This window comes from Nerophis ophidion, linkage group LG09 (genome assembly GCF_033978795.1).
Source record: "Nerophis ophidion isolate RoL-2023_Sa linkage group LG09, RoL_Noph_v1.0, whole genome shotgun sequence".
NCBI classification, from domain to species: Eukaryota; Metazoa; Chordata; class Actinopteri; order Syngnathiformes; family Syngnathidae; genus Nerophis; species Nerophis ophidion.
In genome coordinates, this window is record NC_084619.1 from 26,659,205 (window position 1) to 26,676,491 (window position 17,287).

Genomic DNA, 17,287 nt, shown 5'->3' on the forward strand with positions numbered 1-17,287 from the left:
GACAATATTAAAGTTAGCCCTATAGTACCAATTCCTGCAATACCACCGTGGATGTATGACAACCCAAAGGTAAACATGCAATTACTAAAGAATAGAAATTTAAATAGTTACCAGATAGAACAATGGATTGAGGAAATGTTTTTTGACAACATTATGACATATACAGATGCATCAAAAACTATAAATAGTAAGGTAGGAGCTGCAGCAGTTATCCCACAAGGAAATATAGTGTTAAATAAAAGAATCAGTGATAAACTATCTGTTTTTACGGGGGAATTGGTAGCAATTTATATGGCAGTTAACTGGATAGAGATAGGCGCCAGCGCCCCCCGCGACCCCGAAAGGGAATAAGCGGTAGAAAATGGATGGATGGAGGAAAACAAAGCAAGGAAAGTAGTCGTGTGCTCGGACTCCAGCAGTGCTTTGATTGGCATAAAAAACATAGCATCAGAAACAAGACAAGATATATTTTATGACATAGTTCAGGCAATCTACAGGATAAATAAAGCGGGAGGTGTGGTAACATTTCTCTGGGTTCCTGCTCGTGTAGGAGTTGTAGGGAATGAGTTAGCTGATAGATACGCAAAACAAGCAACCACTGAAACATGGAGATTAAGCACAGTAAAGAAGAAGTTAAGAGCATAATTAAGATAGAACACAATAAAAAGTGGCAGGATAATTGGAATAAGGAAACAAAAGGTAGAGAGTACTACAAAGTCCAGAGGAGAGTAGGTGTAATGAGAGGAGGGGGTAGAAATAGGAAGGAAGAAGACATTATTACTAGAATGAGATGAGGACATACATATCTAAATAGTTCACTAAAATTGATAGGGAAACATACTACAGGGCTGTGTGATTTTTGCCATCAGATAGAAAATGTTGACCATGTTTTAATACAATGTAGGAAATACAATAGAGAAAGAGAAATACTGGAAAGTAAGTTAGCGAAGGAAAATATTAGGTTAGCAGTGGGAGATATATTAGGCTTGCATTCAGAAAACATAGGATATAAAGCAATATACACATATTTAAAAAACACTGGGTTAAATAAAAGAATGTAGGATCCACCTCGGTCCACACTCCATTACAGTAGGTGGCGGTAATGCACACCAGAAGGTTGCTTGCCAACTGCCATAAAAACAAAAGAACGATGCTGCCGATACAATAAATATACCTACAAGAAAAAAGGTATAATGTGTCTCATGAGAGTTTGACTACATCTCCGCACTATGCTCATCCATCTTGTTTTGAAGATGGAATAATCACAACGCCTCCTTTAGAAACCAGACTTTGCGGAATTCTACAGAACTCAGCAAACACATTTGGAACCTCAAAGACAATAATGTTGAATATTCAATAACATGGCAAATTCTTGCATCCAGCACACCTTACAACAGTGGTAATAAAAGATGCAACCTATGCTTAAAAGAGAAACTGTTTATTATATATCATCCAGATCTATCATCCCTCAACAAGCGCAGTGAAATCATTTCAACATGCCGCCACAGACGGAAACACCTCCTCGGTAACACATGAGCCAATCACCACACCCTACGCCTGCTTGTACCCACCCACTCTGTGCCCTATATAAACCATTGTATGTGAATGCTTCCATTAAAATCTCCTGATGATTGAGGGAACCCCTCATGAAACAGTTCTGTAGAGATGAAGTAGTCTTGTGATTTTTTCCCACACCTACATATTGCGCTCTACCACGGTATCGAGCACTATTCTCTGGATAATCCAATCAAGACATATATATATATATATATATATATATATATATATATATATATATATATATATATATATATATATATATATATATATATACTCCTCTCTGAGCTGCAACCTTATCGTGGTAGAGGAGTTTGCGTGTCCCAATGATCCTAGGAGCTATGTTGTCCGGGGGCATAAAGCCCCCTGGTAGGGTCTCCCAAGGCAAACAGGTTCTAGGTGAGGGATCAGACAAAGAGCAGCTCGAAGACCTTTATGAAGAAGAAAAAGCATAGACCCAGATTTCCCTCGCCCGGACGCGGGTCACCGGGGCCCCCCTCTGGAGCCAGGTCTGGAGGTGGGGCACGATGGCGAGCGCCTGGTGGCTGGGCCTGTTCCCATGGGGCCCGGCCGGGCACAGCCCGAAGAGGCAATGTGGGTCACCCCTCCAATGGGCTCACCACCCATAGCAGGGGCCATAGAGGTCGGGTGCAATGTGAGCTGGGCGGCAGCCGAAGGCAGGGCACTTGGAGGTCCGATCCTCGGCTACAGAAGCTAGCTCTTGGGACGTGGAACGTCACTACACTGGGGGGAAAGAGCCTGAGCTAGTGCGCGAAGTCGAGAAATTCCGGCTGGATATAGTCGGACTCACTTCGACGCACAGCAAGGGCTCTGGAACCACTTCTCTCCAGAGGGATTGGACCCTCTTCCACTCTGGCGTTGCCGGCAGTGAGAGGCGACGGGCTGGGGTGGCAAATCTTGTTTCTCCCCGGCTCAAAGCCTGTACGTTGGAGTTCAACCCGGTGGACGAAAGGGTAGCCTCCCTCCGCCTTCGTGTGGGGGGACGGGTCATGACTGTTGTTTCTGCTTACGCACCAAACAGCAGTTCAGAGTACCCACCCTTTTTGGGAACACTCGAGGGAGTACTGGAAAGTGCTCCCCCGGGTGATTCCCTTGTCCTACTGGGAGACTTCAACGCTCACGTTGGCAACGACAGTGAAACCTGGAGAGGCGTGATTGGGAAGAATGGCCGCCCGGATCTGAACCCGAGTGGTGTTTTGTTATTGGACTTTTGTCCATAACAAACACCATGTTCAAACATAAGGGTGTCCATATGTGCACTTGGCACCAGGACACCCTAGGCCGCAGTTCCATGATCGACTTTGTAGTTGTGTCATCGGATTTGCGGCCTTATGTTTTGGACACTCGGGTGAAGAGAGGGGCGGAGCTTTCTACCGATCATCACCTGGTGGTGAGTTGGCTGCGATGGTGGGGGAGGATGCCGGACAGACCTGGCAGGCCCAAACGCATTGTGAGGGACTGCTGGGAACGTCTAGCAGAGTCTCCTGTCAGACAAAGTTTCAATTCCCACCTCCGGAAGAACTTTGAACATGTCACGAGGGAGGTGCTGGACATTGAGTCCGAGTGGACCATGTTCCGTACCTCTATTGTCGAGGCGGCAGATCGGAGCTGTGGCCGCAAGGTAGTTGGTGCCTGTCGGGGCGGCAATCCTAAAACCCCTAGGTGGACACCAGCGGTGAGGGATGCCGTCAAGCTGAAGAAGGAGTCCTATCGGGTCCTTTTGGCTCATAGGACTCCGGAGGCAGTGGACAGGTACCGACAGGCCAAGCGGTGTGCAGCTTCAGCGGTCGCGGAGGCCAAAACTCGGACATGGGAGGAGTTCGGGGAAGCCATGGAAAACAACCTCCGGACGGCTTCGAAGCGATTCTGGACCACCGTCCGCCGCCTTAGGAAGGGGAAGCAGTGCACTATCAACACCGTGTATGGTGCTGATGGTGTTCTGCTGACCTCAACTGCGGATGTTGTGGATAGGTGGAAGGAATACTTCGAAAACCTCCTCAATCCCACCAACACGTCTTCCTATGAAGAAGCAGTGCCTGGGGAATCTGTGGTGGACTCTCCTATTTCTGGGGCTGAGGTCGCTGAGGTAGTTAAAAAGCTCCTTGGTGGCAAGGCCCCAGGGGTGGACGATATCCGCCCGGAGTTCGTTAAGGCTCTGGATGCTGTGGGGCTGTCTTGGTTGACAAGACTTTGCAGCATCGCGTGGACATCGGGGGCGGTACCTCTGGATTGGCAGACCGGGTTGGTGGTTCCTCTCTTTAAGAAGGGGGACCGGAGGGTGTGTTCCAACTATCGTGGGATCACACTCCTCAGCCTTCCCGGTAAGGTTTATTCAGGTGTACTAGAGAGGCTACGCCAGATAGTCGAACCTCGGATTCAGGAGGAACAGTGTGGTTTTCGTCCTGGTCGTGGAACTGTGGACCAGCTCTATACTCTCGGCAGGGTTCTTGAGGGTGCATGGGAGTTTGCCCAACCAGTCTAGATGTGCTTTGTGGACTTGGAGAAGGCATTCGACCGTGTCCCTCGGGAAGTCCTGTGGGGAGTGCGCAGAGAGTATGGGGTATCGGACTGTCTTATTGTGGCGGTCCGCTCTCTGTACGATCAGTGCCAGAGCTTGGTCCGCATTGCCGGCAGTAAGTCGAACACATTTCCAGTGAGGGTTGGACTCCGCCAAGGCTGTCCTTTGTCACTGATTCTGTTGATAACTTTTATGGACATAATTTCTATGCGCAGTCAAGGCGTTGAGGGGTTCCGGTTTGGTAACGGCAGGATTAGGTCTCTGCTTTTTGCAGATGATGTGGTCCTAATGGCTTCATCTGACCGGGATCTTCAGCTCTCGCTGGATCGGTTTGCAGCCGAGTGTGAAGCGACCGGAATGAGAATCAGCACCTCCAAGTCCGAGTCCATGGGTCTCGCCTGGAAAAGGGTGGAATGCCATCTCCGGGTTGGGGAGGACACCCTGCCCCAAGTGGAGGAGTTCAAGTACCTAGGAGTCTTGTTCACGAGTGAGGGAAGAGTGGATCGTGAGATCGACAGGCGGATCGGTGCGGCGTCTTCAGTAATGCGGACGTTGTACCGATCCGTTGTGGTGAAGAAGGAGCTGAGCCGGAAGGCAAAGCTCTCAATTTACCGGTCGATCTACGTTCCCATCCTCACCTATGGTCATGAGCTTTGGGTCATGACCGAAAGGATAAGATCACGGGTACAAGCGGCCGAAATGAGTTTCCCCCGCCGTGTGGCGGGGCTCTCCCTTAGAGATAGGGTGAGAAGCTCTGCCATCCGGGAGGAACTCAAAGTAAAGCCGCTGCTCCTTCACATCGAGAGGAGCCAGATGATTGTGGTTCGGGCATCTGGTCCGGATGCCACCCGAACGCCTCCCTAGGGAGGTGTTTAGGGCATGTCCAACTGGTAGGAGGCCACGGGGAAGACCCAGGACACGTTGGGAATACTATGTCTACCGGCTGGCCTGGGAACGCCTCGGGATCCCCCGGGAAGAGCTAGACGAAGTGGCTGGGGAGAGGGAAGTCTGGGTTTCCCTGCTTAGGCTGTTGCCCCCGCGACCCGACCTCGGATAAGCGGAAGATGATGGATGGATGGATGGATGGATATATATATATATACAGTATATATATATATATATATATATATATATATATATATATATATACATATATATAATATATTTTATATATATATGTATGTATATATATGTATATATATATATACATATATATATATGTATATATATATATATTTTCTATATATATATATATGTATGTATGTATTTATATATATATACATATATATATATATATATATATATATATATATATATATATATATATATATATATATATATATGATGAGCATAGTACGTTGCGGTGGAGATGTAGTCAAACTCTCATGAGACACATTTTACCTTTGGCCTTGTAGGTATATTTATTGTATCGGCAGCATCGTTCTTATATATATATATATATATATATATATATATATATATATATATATATATATATATATATATATATATATATATATATAAGGTATATATATATATATATACATATATATACATAATGTATATATATATATACATAATGTATATATATGTATATATATAGGCGCCAGCGCCCCCCGCGACCCCGAAAGGGAATAAGCGGTAGAAAATGGATGGATATATATATATATACACACACACACACACACACACACACACACACACACACACACACACACACACACACACACACACACACCTTTGTGGTAATCGTTTTCAAAAAACTTATAACTTCAACGCCATGTTTCATTATTATACTGCGGTGCATACAGGCTGAATATCTATGGTATGCAAATTGTACATAGTATGCAATTTATGTATATGTCCTTTGACCTGCGCATATTTAAAATGTATCTAAACAAATCTTAACACGATACACAAGTGAATTCAGAAGTTGAAAGTCTATAACCACTAGATGGCAGTATCAATGCATATTTTTCCGACGGTACTCTTGAAGTTTAAGTTTTTATTTATTTATGTATTTTAGATTTGATTAATCAAATATGTATTACATTTGTAAACATATCCTTGAGTTATTTGTACTTTCCATCCAACCTACAGTTATATAATATTCGAACAGGCATAAACAAAACATTACGTCATGAAAAATTTGCTCGAGCGCAAGGGCTGATGGGAGAACTTTGCAGGTTGGGGTGACATTTTGGATTTAAAGGGGCTGGGCTAGCCGAAGGTTCTAGTTGTCGGTAAGGGTTTCCAACTACTTGTATTATTGTTGTTATTTTAGCCATTTGTGTGACTGTGTATTTATGTTAAATATGTTTTCGTATCCGCATGCCTCAAATACTGCCTTTATTACTGAAACGCGTCGAACCGGCTACGAAGCAAACAGGGAGTGGTGAGGCTATCATGCTAGCCGAGCTGAGCAGTCACTGACGGCAGAGCGAATCAAATCTCAAAGCTGTGTACAATAAACACTTTGGCCAAAACATTTCTGTATGTCCTACAACGTATTCACTAACGTTGGCTTTCATAAATAACATCACGTCATAGTTGAGCTAACGAAAGCGTAGATCTACGTAGTTAAGAACCGCAATTGTGTTATTTCCCCCCCGGGTATAATGGTGCATACTGATGAATGCAATAGCTGGCAAACAACTTCAGGTAATAAAGATCACGTTAATTGATAATTTAATGCAGGGGTCTCAAACTCAATTTACCTGGGGGCCACTGGATGCAGAAACTGGCTGAGGCTGGGCCGCAAGAAAAGATTTCTTAAAAAATGTTAACATGCACTTTTTAATGAATTCAGCTTCTTTGAATGGCTTTCCCCCCCCCTAGCAACATACTTGCCAACTCTCATCATCTTTCCAGGAAACACCCAAATATCAGTGCCCTCCCACGAGGCAAACATTCGCCCGTTTTTTACCCGGTCAATAATTTTAAGGGCGTGACGTGATGATGCCGTCTTAAACGTCTTCAATAACCTGCCGTCCGGTTTGCTTTTCCACTACACATCAGTGTGCCAACTCAGTCAAATATTGTATGAAGCTTCTTCAGTTCCACGGAAGGGACTGCAAGACATACTTGATCAACAGCCATACAGGTCACACTGAGGGTGGCCGTATAAACAACTTTATCACTGTTACAAATATGCGCCACACTGTGAACCCACACCAAACAAGAATGACAAACACATTTTGGGAGAACATCTGCACTGTAACAAACATACAGAACAAATACCCAGAATCCAATACAGCCCTAACTCTTCCGGGCTACGATAGGGGGCGGGGTTGGGGTGAGCGGGGGTGTAACTTGTTGCCTGGAAGAGTTAGGGCTGCATGGGATTCTGGGTATTTGTTCGCTTACTGCGGCTTCAGAAGCCTAATGGTACTTGTGGCTGGGCTGGCACACTGTACAGGTTGTGGAGGACGGCAAAGGCAGCGCCTCCTCGGTGCTCCCTCAATATTTAATTCGGGTGAAACTCGGGAGAAAGATTACCTCTGGAGGGGCACTAAAAATGTGAGTCTCCCAGAAATATCTAGGGTATACCAATATAACGCTGTAAAGCGCCATTCATATAGAACTTGCAGGCCGCGCCAACAGTAAATTTTCACATCTGGGTGCGGGCCGCAAAATAACGCCTCGCGGGCCGCAGTTGGCTGCGTGTTCGAGACCCTTGATTTAATGTGTTGTTGGAAATCCTAGCTGTATATATGACTGGATATATGACACACAACCGGCCGGGAAACACATTTAACGACATTGCAACCATAATATATGATAAATGAGTTGTATAGCGCTTTTCTACCTTCAAGGTACTCAAAGCGCTTTGACACTACTTCCACATTTACCCATTCACACACACATTCACACACTGATGGAGGGAGCTGCCATGCAAGGCGCTAACCAGCACCCATCAGGAGCAAGGGTGAAGTGTCTTGCTCAGGACACAACAGACGTGACGAGGTTGGTACTAGGTGGGGATTGAACCATGGACCCTCGGGTTGCGCACGGCCACTCTTCCACTGCGCCACGCCATACTTTTCTCAATGTATTCACAGAACATCATATGGGCTGCCTCGTTCAGTACTTGTGTGCAACTATTCAGGTACAAAGTGTTCACTGTCAATGAGAAAACGGCCTGTTTGGCCGGATTGCAGTGATCGATAACTGGTATTGGCAACGATCCCGCCACACCCTCCTTGATGACTGCCTCTGCTTTGTGTCTGTTGGTCATGCATATGTTCCTGCTGGCAGGAAACTGGCCAATGATGGCATCCCGCGATGTAGGATAGCTCAGTAGTCCCCAACCACTGGGCTCGATTGGTACCGGGCTGCAGAAGAATTTTTAATTAATTTTTTCTTTTTGTAATTTTTTTAATTTATTTTTTTTTTTTAATTAAATCAACATAGCAAACACAAGATACACTTACAATTAGTGCACCAACCCAAAAAACCCTCCCTTTTTCAAGAAAAAAACCTCCCTTTTTCATGACAAAAAAAACAACTCACCCTCCCACCCCCACCCCCACCCCCGCCAGGCCGAAGGACAAATTATCAGGCGTTGATCGGTGTCAAGCGAAATAAGTGCTCGCTAAGAAATAAGTGCCCAAGCGTGTCGGGGCATATATTTAGCGCCTAAAGAGCAAAATATATGCCCACCCTATTGTATACAGTGTGTATGGGACGGCTTGCCAAATAATTGCCCCTGTGGATTTGCTGATATTGTTAGCTAAAAGAAAAAACGTATCATACCAAAGTTACTGTGATATATATTGTCTTAGGCTATTAAATATGGAGAAACGGCAGGATGAAACAAATAAGATCATATATATATATATATATATATATATATATATATATACGTATATATGTGTGTATATATATATATATATATATAAATTCATACTGTAACGACCATTTAATGTTTTATGTACAAGTGGTTTCGATTTGATATCATTTTTTCCCATGTTAATACAAACCATGAATTGATTAACGTGGACCCCGACTTAAACAAGTTGAAAAACTTATTCGGGTGTTCCCATTTAGTGGTCAATTGTACAGAATATTTACTGTACTGTGCAATTTACTAATAAAAGTTTCAATCAATCAAAAATCTTCCGGCCCTGAAAGGTGATTGGTAGAGAATGAGGAAGCATTGTTGTTGGTCCAGTAGTTAAGCGAAGACTCAAGGAGACAAAAGTGTTTTCATGGGAGATAAAACCTGTCGGAATTGTGCCGTTGTTTATCATAAAATTGGTAATAAAAGTTAAAAATAGCGTCAGACTTTGTGTAATTTATCCTGGGGGCTGCAATATTTTACTTTAAATTGTTTTCAAGTAAAAAAATGCCTTGATTTTTAAGGTGTGGTGGTAACAAAAATCCTGTTGCAATGTGACACATTCAATTTCATTAAGGACAAACCCTGGTCTTCTCTTCTCAATCTTCCTTGCATTAATAATTAATTACATTAATGGCCGCCTGTGTAACGGGGGCCAGCAACTGTAGTTGTGCCAGATCTATGTTGGTAAACCTCACTCCCTGACAACTTCAAGAGTAGTGCTGGCTGCTAGTTAGGGCTTTTAGCCCAGTGGTCCGCAAGCTCACCTCTCACACGAACGACCAGGGTGCGCGTTCCCAGTGTGGAATGTGGTAAAAAGGCTTATACATGCACTGTTAGCTTGCTTAAAAGAAATTCCGGTCCACATAATAGTATCTATCAGGCATGGTAGGCTAAAACCTGCACAAACATCATGCATGCTCTAGTATAGTAGTTGTGACACATTGACAGGAAGTGAAAGAAACTAAGCAGTGGTGCATCACCAAGATATATTTGACAATAAAACAAGTAAACGATACATTTTTCTTTATTGGACAACAACATTGATAGGATGCGATCAAAGTTAAAGAACTTTGTTAGGATTAGCGCTATTCTCGGTATTCAAACCCTACGAATATGCCTGCCGACAAAGCATTGCGGGACACTTTATCAAAAAACCTGAAGCCCGCTCTCTATATGGCAACCGTCTTCAAAATCAGAAGTTGTATAACGTCACACGAAAAGGGTTTATTGGAATAGCCTTTGGCCTCATTGTGCTGTCATCTTAACAGATGACACGAACACCACATTTTACATCTTACCCTTTTACAGTGTCTCAAACTGATCCATGTATATTTTCAAGGGTTTGCATTAACTTTTTCATACTATGATGCAAGTAACTAAGTCGTTTTTTCTTAAATTTCAGGTCAGTGGCTTGCTTTTACACTTTATTGTGATTGCATATACTATACTGTAAGTGTGACCGTGTTGCATTACACTCTGGGTTAGAGGTGTTTGCATCATTTTGTGAACTTTGATGACTGGCTAACAGGAGTTGTCTTACTCGTTTGTAAAAGCACATTCCTGAAGTAACTTCAATATGCTTTCTTGTGATTGAGCATGGCTTCACGGTGGCAGAGGGGTTAGTGCGTCTGCCTCACAATACGAAGTTCCTGCAGTCCTGGGTTCAAATCCAGGCTCGGGATCTTTCTGTGTGGAGTTTGCATGTTCTCCCCGTGAATGCGTGGGTTCCCTCCGGGTACTCCGGCTTCCTCCCACTTCCAAAGACATGCACCTGGGGATAGGTTGATTGGCAACACTAAATTGGCCCTAGTGTGTGAATGTGAGTGTGAATGTTGTCTGTCTATCTGTGTTGGCCCTGCGATGAGGTGGCGAGTTGTCCAGGGTGTACCCTGCCTTCCGCCCGATTGTAGCTGAGATAGGCGCCAGCGCCCCCCGCGACCCCGAAAGGGAATAAGCGGTAGAAAATGGATGATTGAGCATATCCACCTCAGTCTGGAGATGGGAGTTAGAATCTCTGTTGGAAGATATGGGTGTGGAGTTTACATGTTCTCTCTCTGTTTACATGTTTCTTTCCTAATTGTGGTTCTTTAGATTTCAACCACGTCCCCAAAACACGGATGTTAAGTTAATTGGAAAGACTACATTTTCCAGAAGTGTGAATGTTTGTTTTGTGTCCTGTCATTGACTGATTAACAATAGGGTGTATATCCCTCTAGCCCAAAGTGTTTTTCCCAATTCATCCCAAAAGGTGGGATGAACTTTTGAAACAATCGCAACTGGAATGTTCACATTGTCTTTGAAGATGTTAAGCCTGTCATCCAACAGCCTTTATCAGTTCATCAGGGTCAGCTTTGTTGGCCAGGTATATTTTTAAGGGCTGCATAATTAATCAAATTTTAGTCACGATTACGATTTTGAATTAAATGAGGTTGATTGTCGGTTGTATTAACATTTAAAAAGAAGACTTCGCTGCATATTAAATCAAGCACTTTCACAACCGCTGCGGAAAAAACAGCTCTGTAAAGCAAGGGCATTCACGTCAGATCATTGTGTATGAGCACAAAACTCCATCACCATGCCAAACTGAAACACTACCATTATTAGTATTTTTACCATTATCTGCAGCCGATTACTTTGTTTCACTTCATTTCACCTGCTTCACTTCTGTGCAGTTTCGGTGTGCATTTAATGCCGCACTGCTGTTATTAGATGGCAACCGGTGTGGACAATATTGGAGACAGACACATTTGTCCTACCCAAAATGTATACAGTGGAGGAGAAAAATATTTGACTGGCTTTCATTTAGAAGGACCAGCGGTAGGTACATGGATGGATGTACCAGTGTCGTGTCACTGGTTGCTCCTATACTCACCGGCTGTGACTCAGAGCGTTAAGGAGGAGAGGAAACATGCAGCAGCGGATCTGTAAAACGATGTGTGGGAAACGTTGCCTCGACTTGTTTATAACGTCTTACCGTTTGTTTTCTGGGACGGTCACTCTATTTTTTTGTCATTAATTGCTTGACATGTGTTTATATGTATATGTATGTACATATGTGTATATAAATATATTTGTGTGTGTATATGTGTATGTAATTATATATATTATGTGTTTAAATGTGTATGTATGTTTATATGTGTATACTATGTGTGTACATCTATGTATGTATGTGTATATGTAGGTATGTACAGTATGTATGCATATATATGTATGTATATGTGTAGGTATGTATGTATGCATATTTATATGTACAAACCCCGTTTCCATAAGTGTTGGGAAATTGTGTTAGATGTAAATATAAACGGAATACAATGATTTGCAAATCATTTTCAACCCATATTCAGTTGAATATGCTTCAACAGGGGTAGGGAACCTATGGCTCTAAAGCCAGATGCGGCTCTTTTGATGACTGCATCTGGCTCTCAGATAAATCTAAGCTGACATTGCTGAACACGATAAGTAATATTTCCGCTGGTAATCACAGTCTTAAAAATAACGTTCAAATTATAAAACATTCTCATGCATTATAATCCATCCATCTGTTTTCTACCGCACCTGTTCAAGATGTCACATTAATGGTAAGAAGTATTATATTTACTATATATATTATATTTATTATATTATACTAACTTTTAGAATAACAATGTTATTAAAAAGAATAAGACACTTATTATACTCTAAAAATGTTGGTTTTACTTAAAAATGCACACATTTAGTTGGACTCAGTGTTAAAAAATATCATATGGCTCTCACTGAAATACATTTTGAAATATTTGGCTTTCATGGCTCTCTCAGCCAAAAAGGTTCCCGACCCCTGTGCTACAAAGACAACATATTTGATGTTCAAACTGAAACTTTTTTTTTTTTTGCAAATAATCATCACTTTTAGAATTTGATGCCGGCAACACATGACACAGAAGTTGGGAAATGTGGCAATAAATACTGATAAAGTTGAGGAATGCTCATCAAACACTTATATGGAACATCCCACAGGTGTGTCGGCTAATCTTGAACAGTTGGGTGCCATGATTGGGTATAAAAGCAGCTTCCATGAAATGCTAATTAATTCACAAACAAGGACGGGGCGAGGGTCACCACTTTGTAAGCAAATTGTCGAACAGTTTTAGAATAACATTTCTTAACGAGCTACTGCAAGGAATTTAGGGATTTTACCATCTATGGTCCGTAAAATCATCAAAAGGTTCAGAGAATCTGGAGAAATCACTGCACATAAGCAATGATATTACGGACCTTTGATCCCTCAGGCGGTACTGCATCAAAAACCGACATCAGTGTGTAAAGGATATCACCACATGTGCTCAGGAACACTTCATAAAACCACTGTCAGTAACTACAGTTGGTCGCTACATCTGTAAGTGCAAGTTAAAACTCTACTATGCAAAGCCAAACCCATTTATCAACAATATCCTGAAACGCTGCTGGCTTCGCTGGACCCGAGCTCATCTAAGATGGACTGATGCAAAGTGGAAAAGTGTTCTGTGGTCTAACGGGTCCGCATTTCAAATTATATTTGGAAACAGGACCTGGTGTCCTCCAGAACAAAGAGGAAAATTACCATTCGGGTTATAGGTGCAAAGTTCAAAAGCCAGTATATGTGATGGTATAGGGGTGTATTAGTGCCCAAGGCATGGGTAACTTACAAATCTGTGAAGTTACCATTAATGCTGAAAGATCCATAGGTGTTTTGGATCAACATATGTTATCCAAGCAACGTTATCATGGACGCCCCTGCTTATTTCAGCAAGACAATGCCAAGCCACGTGTTACAGCATGGCTTCGTACTAAAAGAGTGCGGGTACTTTCTTGGCCCGCCTGTAGTCCAGACCTGTCTCCCATCGAAAATGTGTTGCGCATTATGAAGTGTAAAATACGACAGCGGAGACCCCGGACTGTTGAACGACTGAAGGTCTAAATAAAACAAGAATGGAAAAGAGTTCCACTTTCAAAGCTTCAACAATTCAACAACAAAAGGTGATGTAAAACAGTGGTGAACATGCTTTTTCCCATCTACTTTGGCATATGTTGCAGCCATGAAATTCTAAGTTAATTATTATTTGCAAAAAAAATATATTTTTATGAGTTTGAACGTCAAATATCTTGTCTTTGTGGTGCATTCAATTGAATATGGGTTGAAAAGGATTTGCAAATCATATTTATATTTACATCCAACACAATTTCCCAACTCATATGGAAACAGGGTTTGTATGTATGTATGTATGCATATATATATATATATATATATATATGTATATATATATATATATATATATATATATATATGGGTTCTTAACAAAACCTTTCTACATATAAAGTGCTTTTTTTGAGTGATTGAGACTTTTTTATTAGTACATTGCACAGTACAGTACATACAATTGACCACTAAATGCTAACACCCCAATAAGTTTTTCAACTTGTTCAAGTCTGGGTCCACGTTCATCAAAACCGCCCGCCGTTTTTTGTAGACATGTTCCATAAATATTGATGTTAAAGATAACTTTTTTGGTGAAGAAATGTTTAGAATGAAGTTCATGAATCCAGATGGATCTCTATTAGAATCCCCAAAAAGGGCACTTTAAGTTGATGATTAATTCTATGTGTAGAAATCTTTATAATTGAATCACTTGTTTCTTTTTCAACAAGTTTTAGTTATTTTTATATCTTTCTTTCCAAATAGTTCAAGGAAGACAACTACAAATGAGCAATATTTTGCACTGTTATACAATTTAATGAATCAGAAACTGATGCCATAGTGCTGTATTTTACTCCTTTGTCTGTTTTTTCAACCAAAAATGCTTTGCTCTGATTATAGGGTACTTGAACTATTATATATATATATATATATATATATATATATATATATATATATATATATATATATATATATATATATATATATATATATATATAATATATATACATATGTATATACAAACAGTATGTATCTCTCCCTTAGAGTTAGGGTGAGAAGCTCTGCCATCTGAGAGGAGTTCAAAGTAAAGCCGCTGCTCCTCCACATCGAGAGGAGCCAGATGAGGTGGTTCGGGCATCTGGTCAGGATGCCACCCGAACGCCTCCCTAGGGAGGTGTTTAGGGCACGTCCAACTGGTAGGAGGCCACGGGGAAGACCCAGGACACGTTGGGAAGACTATGTCTCCCGGCTGGCCTGGGAACGCCTCGGGATTCCCCGGGAAGAGCTAGACGAAGTGGCTGGGGAGAGGGAAGTCTGGCCTTCCCTGCTTAGGCTGCTGCCCCCGCGACCTGACCTCGGATAAGCTTAAGAAGATGGATGGGTGGATGGATATACTGTATATGTAGGGGTGATACTCGAAACCGGTTTTCCCGGTTGTTCGATAAGAAAAGAAATGAGTCCTTGGACTCGAACCCCTTTTTGATAAACGGTACCCGTTATCGAGACCACTATAGTAAAGAAAAGGAGTTGGTTCTTTATTTGAATCTGTCCCGACCAGAAATGCTCCGTGAGACATCACAAGAAACGACGTCACGTAGCTCAGTCATTAGGCGCAGATAGTGAAAGCAGGAAAACAACGGACGGGAAAAAGCGCTACAAGGTGTAATAAAGTTCAAAACAAAAGACATAATCCAATGAATAACTTTACTGAGAGATTTGAGCAGGGTACAAACACATGACCAACACTTTTACGACCAACCGGAAATATAGCAACCAGGCTAGCAACGCACCTCCTTTACGGCAGCTGTCGCAACGTACTTTAAGCAACCGCAGCACATACATACAACATATCCCCCTTTTTTAACTTTTGTTTTTCTTTTCTTGTAAACAAAGCAAAATCACACTGTATGTGTTGTCGGTCTAATTATAAATAATGCAGACGAGGCCTGTTGGCTGAGTTCTTGACGTGTACTGCCGTGTGACGACATGCAACAACGCTTCGGGGCTACCGCGCATGCTTGTCACTCCCGTTGCGTGCTGGGTAGTGTAGTCGTTATATTCCTTAGCTAATAAAGAAATAATGTTAACTCAATAAAGTGTATTTCTTTTTTTAGCTTTAACTTTTCATATTTTAGCATTGTAACCACATTTGCAAACAACTTTTGTCTTCATAGAATTTTCTTTCAATAAAGAAATAAGTGCAAAAATGTCAAAGCATCATAACAAACAGGTCAAATAGTAGCAGAAGTGCACTTTTTGGAGAGCTGTATTATTTTCAGTTTTGTGCCCAAGGGACTGATTTTATTTAACACTATATTATTTATACACCTATAGTGATCATAGAGACAGGTTGTTTTTGTGTTACTGTATATATTTGTTTTTCTGAAAAATCCCTCTTAATATACTTTGGGTAACAACAGTCAATATTTATTCATTTTATTTTTTTAGGGGGGTAACAGTCAATAGTTATTAGATTTAATTTTTTTCTTATATAATAAAAGTGAGCTTTTGTTAAACCAAATATTGTTTTTTTTTCCATGTACAACAACCTATCTGGACTCGATAAGAGAATCGATAAGGAATCGGTTCGATAAGAGGATTCGATAATATGCTCTAACTCGATAATTTCTTATCAAACATCATCCCTATATATATGTATATATGTATGTATATATATATATATATATATATATATATATAGTGTGTGTGTATATATATATGTGTGTAAATATATATGTATGTATGTATATATATATATATTTATATATATATATGTTTACGTATGTATGTATGCAAAAATATATACATTTACAAAACGTATCGTGATATGTTGCCAGTACAATACTTCTCCTGCCTCTAGGGTACTTGTGCTGATACGTATACTCTTGCTCTGTTGTGATGACAGATGTTATAGCTACAGAACATGTCCATACTTCTAGAGAGTCAATGGTTTGGATCCGGTACTAAGCCCTCAGACTAGAGCTGTCCTCGTCAAAACTTATTCTAAGACAATCTGAACAGTCCTGTTGCAATTTATTCAATGCCGTGAAAATACAATGACCTGGTTGATTGATAATATTACAGGCTTTGTGTCCAAAGAAATTGCTGTGACATTTAATTAGTGTTTTTGATGTGTTGGTGAAGTAAGGCTATTAGAAAAAAAAGGTTCACTGCCTTGATATTTGTGTCTCATCATGCACATTCTCCTGTGTCTGAGAGCAGAGGAGCAGCATCTCCATAAGTCCCTCCCCCATTCAACTTGCTCCTCTGCTTCCATGGGTGGGGCCATTTTTGGATGTGCGCCTTTAACTGATGACGGTTGTTTGCCATGAAGCAGCAGGAAGGTCATAGCAGTCTTTCAGGCACCAGCATTTGCTCTTTCCCACCCATGCATCACACACTCCGTCCCACGCTGTAC

General features: G+C 41.7%; 1 protein-coding gene across 1 annotated transcript in view; it reads left to right on the forward strand.

The window, feature by feature from the left end:
- Positions 1-6,243: 6,243 nt before the first annotated feature.
- The window catches only part of klc1b (kinesin light chain 1b), a 49,205-nt gene continuing 38,161 nt past the window's right edge, over positions 6,244-17,287 (forward strand). Inside the window, exon 1 of the mRNA XM_061910682.1 lies at positions 6,244-6,339. The gene's annotated coding sequence lies outside the window, so the exon portion shown is untranslated. The remainder of the gene's footprint in view (positions 6,340-17,287) is intronic.